The following is a 23132-nucleotide window of genomic DNA, read 5'->3' on the forward strand; positions in this document are numbered from 1 at the left end:
GGTTTTATTTGTTTAAGAAAACAAAAACACTAATTCAAAATGATTCATGCACCCCAGTGTTCATAACAGCATTATTTACAATTGCCAAGTTATGTAAGCAACCTGAGTGTCCGTTAACAGATGAATGGAATATTACTCAGCCATGAAATAGGTGAAATATTGCCATTTGCAGCAATATGGATGGACCTAGAGATTATCATACTAAGTAAATTAAGTCAGACAGAAAAAGACAAATACCTTATGATATCACTTAAATGTGGAATCTAAAAAACACAACAAACTAGTAAATATAACAACAAAAAAAAACAGACTCACAAATATTGAGAACAAACTAGTGGCTACCAGTGGGGAGAAGTAAAAGGAAAGGGGCAATATAGGGGTAGAGAGTAAGAGGTACAAACACTTAGGTATAAAATAAGCTACTACTACTACTAAGTCGCTTCAGTCGTGTCCAACTCTTAGCGACCCCATGGACGGCAGCCCACCAGGCTTCTCCATCCCTGGGATTCTCCAGGCAAGAACACTGGAGTGGGTTGCCATTTCCTTCTCCAGGGCATGAAAGTGGAAAGTGAAAGTGAAGTCACTCAGTCGTGTCTGACTCTTAGCGACCCCATGGACTGCAGCCTACCATGCTCCTCTGTCCATGGGATTTTCCGGGCAACAGTACTAGAGTGGGGTGCCATTGCCTTCTCCCAGAATAAGCTACAAGGATATATTATACAACATGGGGAATACAGCCAACATTCTATAATAACTATAAATGGAGTAGAATCTTTAAAAATTGTGAATCACTATATTGTACACCTAAAACTTATATAATATTGCAGAGCAACTATACTTCAACTAAAAAAGAACAGCCACACCCTTGTGGTCAGCCCAACAATTGATTAATTGAATCAAAAAAGACAGAGGACTTCCCTGGCAGTCCAGTGGTTAAGACTCTGCATTCCCAATGCAGAGAGCACAAATCTGACCCCTGGTCAGGGAACTAAGATCCCACATGATGCACAGAGTGGTCAAAACATAAAAAAGAGTTTGACTTTTTTAGATTCCACATATAAGTGAGATCACACAGTATTTGTCTTTCTCTGTTTGATTTCTCTCACTTAGCTTAATATCCTCAAGGATAAAGAAGATGTGGTGTGAATATATATATATATATATATATATATATATACACACACACACACACACATACAATGGAGTGTATACACACAAAAAAAATGGAGTATTTTTCATCCATGAAAAAGGACATTTGTGACAACATGGATGGACCTCAAGGAAAAGTTTCTTTAGTGCTGATTTTCTTAGCACCTTCTTACTTTCCCTCATAGTATTATATTTATTAATGTCTGGCTCCCCTAGTCAACAGTGAAGTCCAAGAGAGCAGGGGCTATGTCTCCTTTATTCAGGACTGTATCCCCAGTGTCCGGTACAATGTAGGCGCTCACTGAAAATTTCAGTTAAAGGCAGAGAAACAGCACCATATGCCCTAGGAGTGGTTTCCTCCTGAGAAGCCTCGTAAGAGAAACGACCAAATTACCTCCTCACTTTCTCCCTCTGCCATCTCAGCAGTTTTGTCCAAGCTCTCCATTTGTAACCTAACCTAGTCTTCAGCCCACTCTTGTCCTTTAATTCTTGAATCACCACAGTCCTCTCCCCTCTCAGTCTAGCTATTGTTTTCCCAGTTTTTATAGAAAACGTCACATTCTTAACGTTGCTAGAAGAGCAACAATGTCAGTTCTGTTCCATAAAAACCAGTAACAGATTCTCAGATTCAATGTCAAGTTGATAATAAGGGTAGCCACTGCTCAGTGCCAGTCAGGCTCTAGGTGCCAGGTTCTGTTTTTGCAGAAGTCAGAAATCCATATTTTTGTAAGAACCCTCCCATTTTTGAAATATCAGCAACTGTCTTTTTAAATGTGAACACATGTTAGCTAATGCAGCACATCTGCGTACCAAAGGTATCCCGTATGCCACAACACTGTAACCTCAGAATAATAATTAATTTAATGATAATGCAAATCAGAATGAAGACAGTGATACTATGGGAGTAAAAGCAACATGTCAGGAACTTCCCTGGTGGACCAGTGGCTAAGACTCCATGCTCCCAGCGCAAGGGGCCCGGGTTCAACCGCTGGTCAGGGAACTAGAGCTCACATGCGGCAACCAACAGTTCTCATGTCCCAAATAAAAGATCCCACATACTGCCACTAAGACCCAGCACAGCCAAATAAATATATATAAAAGCAGAATATCATAGGAACACCATGAAATGGAACAATCACAAAATGGACATGATCATATTAATGGATACTTAAAAAAAAAAAAAAAAAGGCCCATGTGACTCATTTGGGTTACAGCATAGCCAAGGCAGGATTTCTGTGCTTCAGCCTTTATTTGGCCTCCCAAGTCATAGAGCTTGTCCTCTTATGGTCCGTGACATGCTCTCTTGCCTATCTGTCTTTGCCTCCTGGATCTTGGCAATGAAGTCAGGAAGTGAGGGAGGAGCAATGATCAGAACAAAGAAAATAAGCTTAGCAAGGAGCGTGGTGTTCTTTCAGAAAAGCACTACAGCAAATAAGTTCAAGAAAAAATTACCCTTAGGCATTTGTATTCATTAATAGTTCATTCCCAGGAGCACCTGTTGCGTTTAGTCATTTTGGTTGTAATTTCCAATACTACACTTTAAGATTCTCACTTTTGTCCCTTACCTCATCTCTTCCATCTCTTAATTAATCAGAACATTCAAGCCTGTGTTTCCCATTTAATCCTGCTGCTGCTGCTGCTAAGTCACTTCAGTTGTGGCCGACGCTGTGCAACCTCATAGACGGCAGCCCACCAGGCTCTGCCGTCCCTGGGATTCTCCAAGCAAGAACACTGGAGTGGGTTGCCATTTCTTTCTCCAATGCATGAAAGGAAAAGTGAAAGTGAAGTCGCTCTGTCGTGTCCAACTCTTAGCGACCCCATGGACTACAGCCTACCAGGCTCCTCCATCCATGGGATTTTCCAGGCAAGAGTACTGGAGTGGGGCACCATTGCCTTCTCCCCCATTTAATCCTACCTAACCCCAATATTCTTATTTTCCTCTAGTAAGAATACACCTAAATACTACTTAAATCTAATCAATTCCTCAAAGTCTATCTGGGCTATTCTCACTAACTCAACTTATTTCTCCAACCATCCTTCTTCCTTTTCGTTTCCCTGATCTGCAACGCTTTGTGAATACCTTTGTGTAACTCCATAATTCATGGATTCCTTTATGATTTACTTTAGGTAATTTGTTTCCTGGACTATAACCACAGTCCACAAAACTAATATTTATAGCCCTCTTGGGACTACCTGAAATCCTAGTGGAGCATTTCTGAAGACAGTTCACATGAGAGGTTTCAGAACATATGGGACGTGTAGAGTCAGATGCAAGGATGTTCAATGAAGCGTTGTTTGTCAGAGAAAAAGACTAGATAAATTCATCACTTGGAGAATGGTGAAATGTACCAGGGCACTTAACATCCTATGGATTACTATGAATCTTCCAAGTATGAATGGACACAGTTTGTCTTAGATTGGGCTTGCTAGAAGCAGGGCCTGAGACAAGGATTCTTGTGCATGTAATTCATCTGGATAGCAGGAAGAAGGGAGTAAGGCAGGCACTCTAGGCAAGAATTTGGACTTAGCTGGAAACTAGCTTCAATCTGATCCCACAGAGATTGTCTGGAGTATAAATTGCACTACAGAGTCCCCCTCCCCCAACTGGTGGAAAAGGTCTTTTGTACCTGCATGCCCATCAGCCCAACAGTTCTCAAAACTTTGAGTTACCCAATAAACAGACATGGGTCCCTTTGGGAAAGGACTGAAGGAATCATTAGCACATATAGTTGCAGTAAATGTATTGTGGTGGGATATACCTTGGACTGTTCTGCAAGGTCCTTCCTACCTGAAGACTTGGACCCCCATTTAGTCCCTGAATTTCAGGTCTGAAAACTGGCTCAAGTCCAGAAACTCACCAAACAGTCATGACTTTGTATTGGAGCAACTGCTCTCAGCGTCCTGTTCATTCAAGCTTGATTGCTTTTGATTTTGCAGATTGAACAGTGTCTTTGCTCCCAGGGATATCATACAATATGAACCACCTCCACAGTTCCCACTGGATCAAGTCCCCTTGGCTGCTACTCTGACCTAGCTCGTTATTACGATTGCTGTATCCACCTAGCTCCTGGCAGTTGAGCAAAACCACCTGGCCTCTATTACTTCAGTTTCCCCATCGCCCCTTTGCTACTTATGAGCCTAACTCTGTTATTGTCTCTCCTACCATCCACCTGGGCCTGCATGTGGCCTGCACATGGACTTCTTAGCCATGCTGGGGCCCTCTCACCAGCACATTTCTTGTGGCCTTGGTGAACAGTGTGTCCCCCGAGTCCTCTGGTGCAACACTCTCCAGTGGCTCTTCTGGCCCCATATCCACTCCTAGGCTCCATTCTGAGCCTTCTCAGCCACTGTTTGTCATGGAAGTTCAGGCATTTCTACTCAAAGTTAATATCAACCAACCTGTTTTCCATGCTTCTAGGATCCAACCTTCTAGGTGTGTTTATATCATCTTTCAGGGTCCTTGCCAGGGGGCTAAATCCTATATCCCAGGAAAATTCTCCTGTATTTATAAACTATCTTTTATCTCCATTTGTGTTCTACCCCTTTCCCCTTGGTTCAGCAAACTCCTTGCTCATACCTCCTGTCCCAGCTCCTGCTGGTACATTTTGTGACAGAGGCAGCAGTCTTATCAGGGTATTGTCCCTTTTGTATCTTATGAGCATAGCTCATTCCCAATTGGGGTACCATGGTGATTTAACCCTAGTTATTGGTCTGCTGTCAAGGAGGTTCAAGGTCGGAGGTGGGGGGACAAACCCTGAGAGGGGGCGGGCACATGTTGTCCTGTAAGGGAGAGGCCTTTGTATTGTGTTCAAGCACATGAGGCATGCTAGCTCTTAATAGGGAGGACTGATCCACTGACAGGCTCAGAGGGCTAGGGAAATCTAGAAATTCAAGGTTTTCAAGCCCCAGAAGTCCCTCTGTCAGATGTCAGGGTCTTAGTCTTTCCCAAGTGCAGCCCTGACTTGGCATAGCAGATCTGCCTTAGTTGGGACTCGAACCACCTTTGGAGACTGAGTACTCTTATGATTAAGTCCTGGACCTGGTCCTTCTGGGGCACCAGTGAGAGCCTCTTTATACCCTACCAATGAGTTTCTACGGCTTTCACACTTAACTTTAAATTGCCAACTAATTGCTATCAGCTTTTTGTCATCCTTTTCCAGCATGTCAATCAAACTTAGAATAACCACAAAATTCTACTCTTTTATGGAGTACTAGTCTCCCCATATTTCTCAAATGTCTGACAAGCCAATAGCTAATATATTCCCTTCCACCAATGAAAGTTTTAACCTCCCTGCTACCTGGTGTCAGGGAATAGCCACGCTCGACGCACCACCAGTATGAAGTCTTCCATGCCACCCTGGCAGTGATCCAGGTCCAAAATCCTGTAACACTTGCTTCTGCAGGCCACTTCTGGCACCAACTATCACAGAGCCTGGGTTCCCCAGGAAACAGACTCTCAGATAGGGACTGGTGCATGAGATGTTAATTAGGGTGTACCCTTAGGCTCAACAGCTGTGGAAAGGCAGTAGACGAAACAGCATTGGTCAGTGAAGTTATAATGCAGTCCCAATGAAGGCCTCAGCCTATTCCATGGTAGGTTCTGGAAATAGAATGACCGGTTGTCCCAAACTGGATTAAGAAGGCTGGGCCTCCTTCAGAATGGGAGAAAATAATAGCAAATGAAGCAACTGACAAAGAATTAATCTTAAAAATATACAAGCAACTCCTCCAGCTCAATTCCAGAAAAATAAACGACCCAATCAAAAAGAGGGCCAAAGAACTAAGCAGACATTTCTCCGAAGAAGACATACAGATGGTTAACAAACACATGAAAAGATGCTCAACATCACTCATTATCAGAGAAATGCAAATCAAAACCACAATGAGGTACCATCTTACAACGGTCAGAATGACTGCTATCAAAAAGTCTACAAACAATATATGCTGGAGAAGGTGCAGAGAAAAAGGAACCATCTTACACTGTTGGTGGGAATGCAAACTCGTACAGCCACTATGGAGAACAGTGTGGAGATTCCTTTAAAAACTGGAAACAGAACTGCCATATGACCCAGCAATCCCACTGCTGGGCATACGCACCCAGGAAACCAGAATTTAAAGAGACACGTGTACCCTAATGCACTGTTTACAATAGCCAGGACATGAAAGCAACCTAGATGTCCATCGGCAGATGAATGGATAAGAAAGCTGTGGTACATATACACAATGCAATATTACTCAGCCATTAAAAAGAATACATTTGAATCAGTTCTAATGAGGTGGATGAAACTGGAGCCTATTATACAGAGTGAAGGAAGTCAGAAAGAAAGACACCAATGCAGTAAATTAACGCATATATATGGAATTTAGAAAGATGGCAACGATGACCCTATATGCGAGACAGCAACAGAGACACAGATGTAAAGAACAGTCTTTTGGACTGTTCTGTGGGAGAAGGCGAGGGTGGGACGATTTGAGAGAAAAGCATTGAAACATGTACATAATCATATGTGAAATAGATCGCCAGTCCAGGTTCAATGCATGAGACAGGGTGCTCAGGGCTGATGCACTGGGATGACCCTGAGGGATGGGATGGGGAGGGAGGGTCAGGATGGGGAACACACGTGCACCCATGGCTGATTCATGTGAATGTATGGCAAAAACCACCACAATATTGTAAAGTAATTAGCCTCCAATTAAAATAAATTACAAAATAAAAAATAAAAAGGCTGGGCCTCTATACCCCTGCATTGACTAATCATCAGATGTAGGCTTCCCTTGGAAGGAGGCATGATCTTGGCTTAAGGAGTTTTCTTTAGCTGAGGTAGTCCATCCCTAAGGAAAGGGGACACCTGAAGGCCATCTTCCAGGTGCACTCCCAGCAGCTGAGGGGAATAACATCTTCATTGCTGAAAGGAGATCTAGGAAGCACATTTTAGCATTCAGCATATGTACTGAATACACATGTATGGCACATATAGCCAAACCATATCAGCAGGAACTTTCTGATCTGCCTTCTAACGGGTATGGAAAATAATAGTCACTAGCTTAGCAGCCACAGGTGTTCATCTGCTCTAGTGATGATACCATGTTTGACATAGCAGTTGGTATTACTACCTAGTAAAATTTCTGGTGCTTCCTTTTGTCACCTGCCATGATCCACCTGTTTTTATTTTTCAGGGACAACACAGGAATCTGATGGCAACTGCACTGTGTAAATCGCCGAGAGCACTAAATTCTACAACTCTCACTGGGATGCAGTACATTTTAAAATTTTATTTACTTACTTATTATCTTGGTACGTGGAAGTGAAGAGTTTCTGAGGTTTCTATTTGACCTTTCCTACCACGATGGTTCCCACCCTACTAGTCAAGGAACCAATATGAGGGTTCTGCCAACTGCTGAGTTTTTCCAATCTAATTATACAGCCTAGAACTAGGGAAGTGATCATTCAGTTCAGTTCAGTCACTCAGTCGTGTCCGACTCTTTGCGACCCCATGAATCGCAGCATGCCAGGCCTCCCTGTCCATCACCAACTCCCGGAGTTCACTCAGACTCATGTCCATCGAGTCAGTGATGCCATCCAGCCATCTCATCCTCTGTCATCCCCTTCTCCTCCTGCCCCCAATCCCTCCCAGCATCAGAGTCTTTTCCAATGAGTCAACTCTTTGCATGAGGTGGCCAAAGTACTGGAGTTTCAGCTTTAGCATCATTCCTTCCAAAGAAATCCCAGGGCTGATCTCCTTCAGAATGGACTGGTTGGATCTCCTTGCAGTCCAAGGGACTCTCTAGAGTCTTCTCCAACACCACAGTTCAAAGGCATCTATTCTTCAGCCATTAGGTTGATCCATACCAGAAGACCCAGGATGAACTATTCCTGGGCCAGGACTCCATTCATTATCTAAACCCTAAATGTTCCCTCTCGAATGAAAAGAGGGGACTGGGTTTCTTCACTGTAGTTACTATTTTTCTTTGTGATGTATTTAGATGACACCAATATCCCATTTCTTCTCAAGTTTTTGCCACTAATATTAGGATCCATTTTATCCACAACAATTATGATTTTGATATTTATCTAATATGATGATTTTGTATTTTTCTCTTTTTTTCCAACATTTGTTCATTGGAATTCATGTGTAAGGCTTGTCTCTTCTCTCCAATGTGTAGGTGATTTTTAAGTTCACATAGAGCTGACATTTTAGGATTCATTGTATTCATCACAATTTGTAATAATTTTGTCTTATGGTCTAATTGGTGTGGGTTTGTCCCTACTATCAAGCAGTCCCTCAGCAGCAGTCCATTAGCAGCGGCTAAGTTGACTCAATACACTTCCATGGATTCAGTCGATTGGAAGACAATGAGCCCAGACGGATACAGACAGTTTATTACTTACACAGGCAGCAAAAGCCAGAGCCTCATGGTGTCAGCACCCCATGTCCCTAGTCCCACAGGATGACATTGAATTAGAGGGGCCAGATAACAGATGACATGCAGCGGGTCACTCGGCTGCAGAGGAGCCAGCCCTAAACTATTGCCAAACAGCTTACACTGCTGCTATACTGAAGGGAGCTGTGTCCGTGATGGTGGAAAGCTCTATGCCCCACCAGAACCAGTGAGGCCGATGAGAAACTGTTTCATGGCAGCCTCCCACAAGATACGGAGATGGATGTGAAATGGTCTTGTAACAGCTCTTCACAGTATTGCTTATGTTGCCATGTTCCTGAGAGGATTACAGAGCAGTCCTCTAAGACTTGATAGAGACCACCCGAGCCTCAACTGTGTGGCCTGTGTGGAGACATTCAAGGTCACCAGGACACCGTGGCAGAACTATTCCCCTGCACCCACGGCTAGGATGAAAGTCCCATGATTCCAGACTCTGTATCTGGCTTGTTCACGGTTATATCCCCAGTACCCAGAATACTGCCTGACACGTAGGAGGTGCTCAGTAAACACTTGATTTATGAATGAAGGAATGAATAGGGACTTAAAATATCTGCTCTTCTGAGGTGAGGAGATGTCTGCCACCCTCTCTCTACCCCAAAGTGAGATCCATGTCCTGTCTTTCCTGGTTCTTCTTTAGCTCTAATCGTTTGCCTGTGTCACTGCTGTTCAGTTCGCTTACACTACTTACATCAGATTCAACAAATGACATTTATGTTTCTTTACTCCCCTTCCCTCTTCTGCATTGAAGGCTCTTGATGTTTGCCACGACCAGTCTCTGAGAAAGTTGGACTGAGTATTAGAGTGTTGAGTCTGACTTTCTGCTAGAGCAATGTGGTTCTCAACCCAGACTGCACCTTAGCATTAGCTTTAAAAGAGAAGGAAAAAGGCTTCCCTGGTGGCTCAGTGGTAAACAATCCTCCTGCCAATGCAGGAGATGCAGGTTCAATCCCTGATCCTGGAAGATCCCACATGCTGCAAGGCAACTAAGCCCATGCGCCACAACTACTGGGCCTGCTCTCTAGAGCCCAGGAGCTGCTACTACTGAACCTGTGCTTCACAAGAGAAGCCACTGCAGTGGGAAGCCCATGAGCCACAACTAAAGAGTAACCCCGCTCTCCCCAGCTAGAGAAAAGACCTCGCAGCAATGAAAACCCAGCACAGCCAAAAAATAAATAAATTTTTTTAAAAAAGAGAAAGACACTTTTTCCCAGGCTTTGCCCTCAGACTCTAATGTAACTACTCTGTCGTGGGGCCAGGACACTGTTAATTGTTTTAACCCTCCAGGAGATGTTAATTTACAACCAGGGCTGAGCACCACTGCCTTAACTAGAGGACAGTAACCCACACCAAGTGCTTTTGGGTGCACCTGCTTTCAGTTCAGTCGCTCAGTCGTGTCCAACTCTTTGCGGACCTTAAAGCACCTGCTTTAGAGACCTTAAATACTTTTAACAGGAAGCAAAGTGTTTCATTCTACAAAAGAGAAAGTACAGTTAAATGCAAATGGCCCCAGAAAGGAATTAGATGGGACCGAAGGACAACAGGAGATCTTGGGCAACTCACTGAACTTCTCTGAAATTAGCAAGCACCGATCACCATGCCTGGCATGTAACAAGTCCTCCATGTGTGTTCGGTTACTCGGAACTTCATCTTAAATTGAGAGCAATAAAGCCTGCCTGCCTACTACCTTAGACTGAAAATAAATGATGGCTGTAAAGGCACTTTACAATCATTTAGGTGTCATATAAATGTACAGTATAACCATTATTTCTCTTTTTATGGAAATGTTAAAGATATATATCACTTTGTTCAAACTTTCCTAAGAATTTTCCTGCTTGTAATATCACAGAGCCTGACAACAGCCCTGGGACTAAATTGGGCAGTAAATTAACTGATAAGAAGACAGACAAGAGAGGTTGTTGCTCAGCAGAACTCAGACTGCATCCAAGAATGGTTAACTCCAAGGCAGAAATTCTCTTCACCAGATGACTGTTACGGAAGGTCTCTTCACAGACCCCCTAAATAAGCAGGTGGGTCATCGGACCAGCACTCTGGGCTGTTGAACGTGTTGGGATAGACTCTGTTACTTGTCCCTTTCTAAGCATGGAGGAAATCCAATCACTATTCCTCAGCTCTATGTTCCGTCCTTAGGTACACAGTTAGTTTGGCTTTTGTTTTGGTTTTTTCTCTTCTAAAACATTTCAGTGACCATGCTGCTGATACATTGAGGAAAAAAAAAAGAAACCTTCCCCATTTTGCCACCATCACCTTTCTTCCTTACCGTGTGCCACTTTTCTAATTTTAACGTTGAAAAACGCTGTGAAAATGGCAGCACTAAAGACCAATAGCCACAAGATGGCAGAGTTTACCATTTCATTTTTTGTTTACATCATTCATTCATTCATTCATTCAAGAATTATTCTTTGAATGTCCACTATATGTCCAATGCTTTTCTAGAAATCGAAAGGATTAGGAAAGAAGCACACTGTGTGGTATGATTTCCTGCCTTTGATGAGCTTGGGGAAGGGCAGTCTGAGGAGAAGAAAAAACACCAGAGAATATTTAAATAAAAATACACGTTAATGTGTGATTAGAGACCAAATAAGCAATACAGACTGCTGTATGACGACAATGAGCCAGAATGGGCAGGAAAGTCTGCATGAAGGGGGTGAAAATTGAGCTGAGGCTTGAAGGCTTAATAAAATTCAATGGTATTCATATATAGGTTGGAAAGAAAGAATAAATCCTAGGCAAAGGGACCAGTGTGTGGGTCATGCTACTGAGGCAGAAATGAGCAAAAACATGTGTCCAGGTCAATGATGAGACTAACCTGGTTACACCAAACAGATATTGGGTAAACAAGATTGAAATAAATTAGATCTCCATTGATTTTGCTAGAATGATGCCCACCATAAAAGCTAAAGTTGTCTGTTAAGTCTGCCAATAACTGTAGCCTTTGGGCAGGCAATTTAGTCTAGCTTCAGCTCTGTTATTTGTGAAATGTGCAGGTTGGACAAGATGACCTCTAACAGCCCTTCCAAATCTTATAAGAGAAAGACAGGGAGGCAGGCAGGGAGGGAGGCAGGGAAGAAAGAAGAGGGGGATGAAGGAAAGAAGGAAGGGGAAAAGAGGGTGGGGAGGAAAAAGAAAACCAATTGTAAGTTCTCTAGCAATTTCTGCATGGCCTTTGATATGTTTCTATTGTGAACATGAACAGTGATGGTCTGCTCGGTGGTGAGAGCTTGGGCTCTACTTCAAGTCTTAGATCTGTCACTGTTTAACAGTAGGCCAGCTAACAAACTCCATATGCTTCACTCATTCAACAAATATGTACTAATATGTAACACCTTGTGCTTGTCATTGGCACTAGGGGGATAAACAAGACAGACAAGATCCAGTCTATGGGGACTTCCCTGGCAGTGCAGTGATTAAGACTCCACGCTCCCACTGCAGAGGGCACAGGTTCAGTCCCTGGTCAGGGAACTAAGATCTTGGCATGCCATGTGGTACAGCTCCTCCTCCAAAAAAGATCCCTTCTAGGGAGCTTACAGTTTGTAGGGGAGACAGTCCAAAAATAATCCCACAAGAAACTAGACACAATTGTAATGGGTAAAAACTAGAGTGCTATGAGAGCAGATAACCTGAAGGTCTAATCCAGTCTGATAGGTCAGGCCATTCCCCAAGGATGAGCCAGACAAAGAAGAGGAGTAATGTATTTCAGAGCAATAGGAGAGGGCTCTGAGACTAGAGGAAGCTGGTATAGAAAGCAACCGAAAGGCCACTGTAGCTGGTACACACAGGACTAGGAGCCTCTAATTCTCCACATAATGGCAGCTGGGAGACCACAACATGTAAGACAGCAAAGTCTAGGTTATACAGTGTCTTGAGGGCCCTATGAAGCCTATAGTGTATGCGTGCTAAGTTGCTTCAGTCGTGACCAACTCTGCAACCCTATGGATTGTAGCCTGCCAGGCTCCTCTGTCTATGGGATTCTCCAGGCAAGAAAACTGGAGTGGGTTGCTGTGCCCTCGTCCAGGGGATCTTCCCACCCAGGGATCCAATCCACATCTCCTGTGGCTTCTGCACTGCAAGCGGGTTTGTTACAGAGTCCAAGCTCACATTGCTCATGGCAAGATAAGTCAATGAATCCAAGACAAGGTGTTAAGACCAGGAAGGGACTTTATTTGGGAGCTGGCTGACCAAGAAGATGGCAGGCTAGCACCTCAAAATAACCATCTTGTCAGGGTCTGGATGTCAGATTCTTTTATGGATCAGAGATAGGGGTGTGGTGAGGCAACAGAGTAAAGAGACCATTTAATTCCTGCAAATATCTCCTAGAATGGTAAGCCTCGGGTGGGGTGGATATGTTAGTTGCACTTCCTTATAGTCATTTCATGGGTGGTGTGAAATGGAATATCTCCTGTCATGTCAACAAAGATGTCACATCTACCTGTGATTTGGGCCTCCCCAAAGGTGAATTTCTGGGCTGGGCAGGAAAGCTATGGCAAACGTAGACAGTGTGTTGAAAACCAGAGACATTACCCTGTTGACAAAAATCCATAGTCAAGGCTATGGTCTTCCCAGTGGTCACATACGATTGTGAGAGCTGGACTGCAAAGAAGGCGGAGCACCAAAGAATTGACGCCTTCAAACTGTGGTGCTGGAGAAGACTCCTGAGAGATCTTGGACTGCAAGGAGATCAAACCAGTCAATCTTAAGGGAAATCAACCCTGAATATTTGTTGGAAGGACTGATGCTGAAGCTGAAACTCCAGTATTTTAGTCATCTGATGCAAAGAACTGACTCTTTGGAAAAGTCTGATGCTAGGAAAAATTCACGTCAGGAAAAGAAGGCGTCATAGGATGAGATGTCTGGATGGCATTACCCATGCAACGAACATGAACTTGGGCAAACTCCGGGAGATGGTGAGGGAGAGGGAGGCCTGGCGTGCTGCAGTCCATGGGGTCACAAAGAGTTGGACACGACTGGGCAACTGAACAACAACAAAACAGCAAATGAGGGGTACCAGGCGCTGCGCCACTTGCCACACAATTTAAAAGTGTCACAGGTAGGTGGGGTCAGGTTATCTCCCTGTAGTTATTTAGTCACTCAGTCATGTCTGACTCTTTGCAACCTTATGGACTGCAGTACACCAGGCTTCCCTGTCCATCACCAACTCCTGGAGCTTGCTCAAACTTGTGTCCATTGAGACGATGATGCAATCCAACTATCTCATCCTCTGTCATCCCCTTCTCCTCCTGCCTTTAACCTTTCCCAGTGTCAGGGACTTTTTTGATGACTCAGCTATTCACATCAGGTGGCCAAAGTATTGGAGCTTCAGCTTCAACATCAGTCCTTCCAATAAATAGTCAGGACTGATTTCCTTTAGGATTGACTGGTTTGATCTCCTTGCAGTCCAAGGGACTCTCAAGAGTTTTCTCCAACACCTCAGTTCAAAAGCATCAATTCTTTGATGCTCATCCTTCTTTATGGTCCAACTCTCACACCCATATATGATTACAGGAAAAACTAAAGATTTGACTAGATGGACCTTTGTCAGCAATGTAATGTCTCTGCCTTTCAATATGTTGTCTAGGTTGGTCATAGCTTTTCTTCCAAGGAGCAAGCGTCCTTTAATTTCATGGCTGCAGTCACTATCTGCAGTGATTTTGGAGCTCCCCAAAATATATAGTCAGCCACTGTTTCCACTGTTTCCCCATCTATTTGCCATGAAGTGATGGGCCCAGATACCATGATCTTCATTTTTTGAATGTTGAGTTTTAAGCCAGCTTTTTCACTCTCCTCTTTCACTTTCAAGAGGCTCTTTAGTTCCTCTTCACTTTCTGCATAAGGGTGGTGTCATCTACATATCTGAGGTTATTGATATTTCTCATGGCAATCTTGATTCCAGCTTGCACTTCATCCAGCCCAGCATTTCTCAAGATGTACTATGCATATAAGTTAAATAAGCAGAGTGACAATATACAGCCTTTGAAGGAGTCTTTTGGGCGTAGAAAAGAAAACAACAGTTTCAAAGGCCCTTGCTGAATCATCTAACTTCGGAGAAAACAGAACTTTAGGTCCCACCCTGATGCTCCAGGCGGGTTGCATCTATCTAGGGCTTATCATCCCCTGTCCAGAAACCTTCCACCCCCCTACACCTGCCCAGAAGACTTATCACCCCCTGCCCAACTACAAATGCCATCTCAACTAAAGAATACCCAAAACATCCCGCCTGATTAACGTTTCCCTTATCGCTTCCACAAACCTCCCTATAAATATGGAGCCTCCCTGATCCCTCTCCCGCTCAGCCTGGTCGTTAGGCCGACTGTCGCCCCTCCTTGCCTGAATAAAGGTAACCTACTTCTGTTGAGCTCGTCTTTCCTCTTTCTGCCTCAGCCGGAACTCTACCTTACATTCTTGGTGCCGGGAAGGGGCGAGGCACTCGGCTCACTCTCTCTCACTCCCTCCCTCTCATTGTTTTCCCTGTTCCCGGAGTCTGGGAGCGCGAACATCCTCCGAGCTCACTTTTCTGCCAGGGCTCAAGTTCCCCTTGGGGATGCCCAGTGCCTTCGTGAGCGGGGCAAGCCTTGTGCTAAGGCTTTATTGGTGCTTTGCGTACCCCCAGGCCTCGGCTCTATTCCCTCTCCCTCTCTCTCTCTCTCTGACGACCTCCAGAATAGGGAATTCTTGCCATTCGACTGCCCTACATGCAACACTCCACTCAAGCCGGCCCCTAGATTAAGGTAAGATCCGGACGGTGTTCTAGAGGCGCCCTAGAACTCAGTCCTCTTCGGTCCCGGGGACCCCGGCCCAGGGCCACTCTGTACCCGACAGTGGGGGACGCTCCACCTCAACACAGAGCTCTCTTCTCATAACTCCTATTGTGACCATGGGTGACGACTCGAGCTCTCAATAGGAGCCTCTGCTTGCCTTTGAATTATAGAGTCTGGCCAATCTGTCCCAAAAGATTCCCCTCTCTCAAAAATCTCAAACTACTCTCACTGAACTCAAAGCTAACCATTTAAAACAACTCTACACACAGATTTGGCCTCAATACCAATTAGACAATCAAGACCGCTGGCCTGAAGCCAGCACATTTGACTTTAACATTCTTCAAAATCTCACCAACTTCCTTAAACGGAATGGCAAGTGGTCGGAGGTCCCCTCTGCACAAGCCTTTTGGGCCCTCCGGAGAAGGCCCTCCCTATGCAAGGCCTGCTCCACCCACGAGGTCCTTCTATGCACATTGCCTCCCAAGCAAAAGGGCTCTTCTTCCTCAACTAACCACAGACCTCGACCTTCCGCAGTTCGACCCTGCGGACGAGCCCCCTCCCTACCAGCTACCCCGCTAACCTTCTCCTTCCCCTTCATCCAACTCACCTACTGGCCTGGAAACCTCTCCTGACTCCCCCTCCACCCGCTACCCCATCTCCCCAACTCCCCCTCTCCTCTTCCCTCCCCAACTGCCACACAGTTGGTATACAACTGGTCACATACCCAACACATGTTCCCCTGAGAGAGATGGCAGGACCAGAGGGCCCCACCAGAGTCCATGTGCCATTTTCATGTCAGATATGAGCCAGATAGAAGAAAAGTTAGGATCATTTTTCTGAAAATCCTGCCAGATACAGAAAAGAATTCCTGAGACCATCCCAGGCCTATAACCTCACATGGAGTGACGTATATTATATCCTAAATGCCACTCTCACCCCTGATGAAAAAGACCGTATCCGACAAGTGGCAAAAGCCCATGCCGATCACTTACATAACCAAGACCAGGATAGCCCAGTTGCTGATGAGGCGGTGCCTCAGTTAGATCCCCACTGGACTTACCAGCCCAGTGACACAGGTATCAGGAGACTCAATCATATGATTACCTGCATTCTAGAAGGAATGCAGAAAAATACTCATATCCATGTCAATTATGATAAAGTCGGAGAAACCATCCAAGGCGCAGACGAAAATCCAGCCTTATTCTTGGCATTACTCACAGAGGCAGTCCAGAAGTATACCAACCTAGATATCACCACCCCTGCTGGCTTACTCTACCTTCACATTCAATTCATCAGCCAGTCCGCCCCTGACATCAGACGCAAGCTTCGACAACTAGAAAAGGGCCCTGAGACCACCCCCCCCAAGAGACCTTCTAGAAGTAGCCTTCAAGGTGTTCAATAATAGCGAGGAGGAGGCTAAAAGAGAAAAAGAACGTGAGAGAAAAGCTGAATATGCCTTTTTAAAGGTGGCAGCAATTAAGGGAAGAGATCAGGTTGGCCCAAGTCATCCCAGAATGGGGCTTAAGAACCGCCCCCTCTGACCCTGCTTCCGATGCAACCAGTCAGGACACTGGGCAAAGGCATGCCCAAACCCGCGGCCCCCCACAAAAGCATGCCCAACCTGTAGCCAGTGGCGACACTGGAAGATGCACTGTCCCCAGGGACACCCTGGCACCCCTGGGGAGGTCCCCACCTCCCAGACCTGGAGAGTGGAATGTCCACAGGGACACCCTGGCACCTCTGGGGAAATCCCCACTTCTCCCCAGAACCCCAGCCCAACCCTACGAGAGTTGTTCCAATGATGGGGCCCGGGTTCCAGCCCCCTGGCCCATGTCCCGAACACGAGCTTGGAACTTAGGGTAGACGGGGTAGTGGCTGGAAAAAAGACCTCTTTTATAGTAGACACTGGAGCCACTTTCTCGCTCTTAACTTCCTACTCTGGCCTAACTCAAGACTCAGACCTCACAATCAAGGGGGTCTCTGGAGTTTCCCTAAGGCCCAAAATCAGCCCTCCATTAATCTGTCAATTTGGAAAATCGACCCTTATACACTCATTCCTCATAATGCCTCAGTGCCCAATGGCACTCCTAGGGAAAGTTTTGTTGTCTAAATTAGGGGTCTTTATTACCATACCCCCCTCGATACAGTCTCTATATTCTGCATGCAGATGGCACCTGGACCATCCCTATCCTTCACCCTGACCTTCCCTTGGATCTACCCACCTCAGACCCCCAAATCTGGGACACTGATCACCCATCCATAGCCAAACATCATCCCCCAGTCCACATTACCCTAAAAGACCCCTTGACTATAATCACCCAACAACAGTACTCTCTCACCCCGGAGACCCACAAGGGACTTAAGCCTATCATAGACCATCTTCTTCAAGCCTCTATCCTAATTCCTACCCATTCACCACACAACACCCCTATTCTGGCAGTAAGGGAGGGACCAAACTCTTGGAGACTGGTCCAGGATCTGCAAAAAGTCAATGAGGCCATCACATCGACATTCCCAGTAGTCCCTAACCCTTACACCCTTCTGTCTACCGTACCCCCGACTGCACCCACTTCACGGTATTAGATCTCAAAGATGCCTTTTTCACCATCCCTCTCCACCCCCTCTCCCAACCCCTTTTCGCCTTCACCTGGCAAGACCCCGAGACTCACGTTTCCCAACAACTAACATGGACAGTTCTCCCCCAGGGGTTCAGAAACAGTCTCCACTTTTTTGGACAGACTTTACAAAAGGACCTACAGACACTCGACCTAGCCCCGAGTCATCTCCTCCAATACATAGATGATCTCCTCCTTTGTAGCCCAACCCAAAAACTCTGCCTCCAACATACTGCCAAACTCCTTGGGGCCCTGGGATCCTGGGGTTATCTGGTGTCCCAATCTAAGGCCCAAATAGCCCAGACAAACGTCACCTACCTGGGGCTCTCCATATCCCATCAACAAAAACTATTCCCCCAGATAGAATCCAGGCCTTAATTAACTGTCCACTTCCAAAAATGAAAAGGGAGCTCCTGTCTATCCTGGCCTCCTAAACTTTTTCCGTATCTGGATCCCTAACTTCTCCCTCCTTGCAAAGCCGCTCTATGAGGCAACTAAAGGATGTCTGGATGAGCCCCTCTTTAACCCCTCCTCACTGGCCAATCCTCTTTGCCAGCTCACCCAGAGCCTCCTCCAAGTGCCAACTCTCCACCTGCCAGACCACACCAGACCATTCTTTCTCTTTGCACATTCCAACCAAGGACAGGCCCTGGGACTGCTGTGTCAGCGGGCTGGAGACACCTGGGCTCCCATAGCCTATCTATGAAAACAGCTTGACATGGTGACCAAGGGGTGGCCTCCCTGTGATACAGGCCATGGCTGCTATCGCAGCCCTCGTGCCAGAAGCAAATAAACTCTCTAACATGCCCCTTTAACAGTCTGTTCTCCACACACCTTCCGAGAATTACTATCACATTGGGCTTTCCTCTCCCTTCCCCCTTCCAGGGTACAGGCCCTATATGCCTTTCTCCTCGACCCTCAGCTCTCATTCTCCCCCTGCTCTCCCCTTAACCCTGCCAGCTTATTACCCACGTCCTCTACAACAGACTCCCTCCTACAGAGCTGCAGCCTAACAGTAGATCTTACCCAAAACCCCTTCCAACATTTAACAGATCAGCCCATCCTAGACCCAGACATCCCACACTGGTTTATTGATGGCAGTTCTCAAAAATCCCCACCCTTTGCAGCAGGATATGCCATCATCCAGGGGGATCTTTGTCACAATCACGGAACCCAGACAACTGAAGCTTCACCTCTGCCACTTCACACCACCTCCCAACAGGCAGAACTGATAGCTCTCACCAGAGCTTTAACTCTGGCTAAAAATCTAAGGGTTAACATCCACAAAGACTCCAAATATGCCTATAACATACTTCACTCAAACATCCTAATATGGAGAGAAAGAGGTTTCCTAACCCAAAAGGGATCCCCCATTATTAGTTCAGACCTGATCCACAAACTTCTAGAGGCAGCACTCTTACCAAACAAAGCCGCCATCCTCCACTGTAGGGGGCATCCAAAGGGAAGTCTCATATCAGCCTGCAACAATGCTGCAGACCAGAAGGCAAGAGATATAGTCCTGTCCCATCCTTCCCTCCAGTCCCCTGTCATCTTAGCTCTGACTCCACCCAACCCTCCCACCACCAGAGAAATCCTCTCTTATCTACATTCATTTTTTCATCCCTCATCCAAGACACTGCAACAGTCCCTCTGTAACCACTTCCCCATATCCAATGCTGACCAACAATATTTAGATAACCCTACCCGCTCCTGTCAAACATGTCAACATACTAACCCCAAATCCAACCTTAAACCAACATCGTTTCCAACCCATCAAATGCAAGGCAGCCTCCCAGCACAGGACTGGCAGATAGACTTTACTCATACGCCCCTGGTCTGGAGAGTCGGATACCTCCTGGTCCTTGTGGACACCTTTTTGGAATGGGTAGAAGCATTTCCCACTACAAATAAAAGAGCCCACACCGTGGCCCAAATCCTCCTCACAGAAATTATCCCCAGGCAGGATGAAGCCTGCCTTCATCCCTACAGTCTGATAATGGCCCGGAATTTACATCCAAGGTCACCCAACAACTTGTCCAATTCTTACAGATACCCTGGAAATTTCATATTCCATACCGTCCCCAGCCCTCAGGAAAGGTAGAAAGGATGAATAGAATAATCAAAGAAACCCTTACCAAACTAACCCTTGAAGTACACCTGGATTGGACTAAACTTTTGCCAGTTGTTATCCTCAGAATACGGGCTTTGCCCAGAAAGCCCCTGGGGCTGAGCCCCTTTGAGGTGATGTATGGAAGGCCCATGCTCCCTCCTGGACTCACCCCTGAACCTCCTCCCATACCAAGCTCCTTACTCTCCCCTCTGCTGGTGGAAGTCCGCAGTGCCCTCTGGAAATACGTCAACCACAACTTGCCTGCCCCTGACCCCTAAGCCCCCCTGCCCCCTTTGCAAATTGGGGACATGGTCTATCTGTCTGATAATCCCCAGGGTGATCTAACCCCAAAGTGGCAGGGACCATTCAAAATCATCCTCCTTACCCCAACTGCAGCTAAACTTGAGAAGGTCACCTCCTGGGTACACCTCTCTCGCCTAAAACGGGTCATCTCCGATCCTGCGCTACCCTCCTTAACTGACCCCTATCAGGTCTCCCTCACAGGACCTACCTCCTTAAAATTCACCCAGTGAAAACCTCTGTCGACTGTCCAAGAAGACACTGAATGACCTAGACTCTCTCCAACCTACAACCGTTCCTGACCCAACTACTACAAGACCTCTGGACCAGCGCCCCGACAGGAACCTTCTTCAAAGACCAGACTACACTGGTGTCTCAACTGTGGCTCCAGGGAACCTTCTACAGCCTGACTCCAGACGAAATTGATTTCTTTACTCTCATTCTCTACATCATTCTACATCCTAATGAACACTGTTCCGCCTCAGATTCAAACCACCACCAACTTGGGGCCTTTTCCCCTCGCCCTGACTGGCCTCTCCCTGTCTCTCTAACTATAATAGCACTCTTAATCTTAATCCTTGCTATAGGCCTAGTAACTGTCTCCCCTCAGGACTGGCCACCTAGCCTTCATCTTTCCGTGGGTATCGCCTACGTTGCTGTGTTCTACACTCCTGGGTGCTATTTCCTCTGCACTGCCTAACTAACAGCCTGATAACTCCTCTGTTCCTTATCCTTGCTGCACTCCCCAGCCTTCTGGCTACTCCCTGCCCCTACTCTGACATTTATTCCTCTGTACATTCCTCATGTTATAATACAGCTCCAAAACCATGCACCATGAACCTTGGGGGCGGGAAGTCCAAATCCCTACTCATTGTTAAAGTACAAAAGAGAGGGAGTTTCGTGAATACCTGCCATAAGCCAAATGGAAGAAACATGTTTCTATCCTATTACCCACTGGGGGTACTCAGATGGGAGTGGGGTACTAGATCAAAATCAGGAAAAGAAACAAGAACAAGCCATAAAGAACATAATTTCCCAGTTACAGGCGACCCCTGAGCCTTATAAACGCCTAGACCTCCTTTCCCAATTACGGCCTCTCCTAAAACCTCCTTCTGGCAACCAACACCTTACCCGCCTTCTCAACTCTTCCTTCCAATTCTTCCAGCACACACAACACACATCCCAGTGTTGGATATGCATGTCACTGTCTCCCTCACCGCACACAGCAATTCCTTTACCTTCAACCTGGCTGTTACAGGGCAACTATACCTCCCCTCCCCAATAAAAAACTACACAACTCATTGGGCCACTCTGACAGTGTCCTGCTCTCAGCCTCTTCAAACCTAACCTGTATTAACTACTCTAGTCCCAACTACACTGGTCTTACAAACTCCACTCCCTCCTTCTGTTCCACTTGGGTTCTCTGGAACAGCACAAATAATTGCATCAATCCAGAAATCTTCATTCTCTGTGGGACCTATGCATATTCATGTCTCCCCTTGGAACCCCCTGGACCTTGCATCTTGGTCTTCCTGACCCCAGGCCTAACATTCCTCAAAGAAGAAGAGGTAGAACAAATAGTCTACCCGCAAGGGGAACTTTCCCACAGGAAAAGATGAGCTGTCATAGGCCCCCTCCTGGTTGGGACTGGCATAGCAGCAGCCCTAGACACAGGGATTGGAAGCATCTCGACCTCTGCCCATTTCTACTACAAGCAGTCCCAAGAACTTAATGAACACATGGAGCAGGTAGTGGAGTCCTTTGTTTCAATCCAAAGACAAATTAACTAATTAGCTTCTGCGGCCCTACAAAATAGGCGAGCCCTGGACCTTCTCACCGCAGAAAAGGGAGGGACCTGCCTTTGAAATGGGCGTAGTTCAGAAAAGAGTCAAAGAACTTAGAGACAGAATTGAATGCCACAGAAAAGAGTTACAAAACCTTTACAGTCCCGAAAACCTGTTCCAACAGGTCCTCCCTTGGTTGCTCCCTTTCCTGGGACCACTGGTGCTTATCATTCTATTCCTCTTATTTGGACCCTGTCTCTTCAATCTCTTTCAAAAGTTTCTCCAAGAACGGATTCAGGCCATCTCTCAAGATCACTTCAAGACAATTCTTCTTCTTGAGAGCCTCACCCCAAGCTTAGAAAAAGGAGACCCTCGGCCCTAGGATGATCCTCCATTCCAGACCCAAAATCGTCGCCCCTATCCAGCACGAAGTAGCCAGAGAGATACGGTGCCCTTTTTCCCATTTTTTTAATGATTTCAGGGTCTGGAATGAAGGAGTCTTTTGGGCCTAGAAAAGAAAACAACAGTCTCAAAGGCCCTTGCTGAATCATCTAACTTCGGAGAAAACAAAACAGAACTTTAGGTCCCACCCTGATGCTCCAGGCCGGTTGCATCTATCTGGGACTTATCACCCCCTTTCCGGAAACCTTCCACCCCCCTACACCTGCCCAGAAGACTTATCACCCCCTGCCCAACTACAAATGCCATCTCAACTAAAGAATACCCAAAACATCCCGCCTGATTAACGTTTCCCTTATCGCTTCCACAAACCTCCCTATAAATATGGAGCCTCCCTGATCCCTCTCCATGCTCAGCCTGGTCATAGGCCGACTGTCACCCCTCCTTGCCTGAATAAAGGTAACCTACTTCTTTGAGGTCGTCTTTCCATTTTCTGCCTCGGCCTGAACTATACCTTACAGCCTTGACGTACGCCTTTCCCAATTTGGAACCAGTCCGTTGT

At 46.0% G+C, this 23132-nt stretch overlaps 1 pseudogene; it reads left to right on the forward strand.

The window, feature by feature from the left end:
* Window positions 1-21464: 21464 nt before the first annotated feature.
* Window positions 21465-22558, forward strand: LOC147341508 (syncytin-1-like; annotated as a pseudogene).
* Window positions 22559-23132: the final 574 nt, after the last annotated feature.

This window comes from Bos grunniens, chromosome X (assembly GCF_055505025.1).
Source record: "Bos grunniens cultivar Pamir isolate PY7600 chromosome X, Bosgru_T2T1.0, whole genome shotgun sequence".
NCBI lineage: Eukaryota > Metazoa > Chordata > Mammalia > Artiodactyla > Bovidae > Bos > Bos grunniens.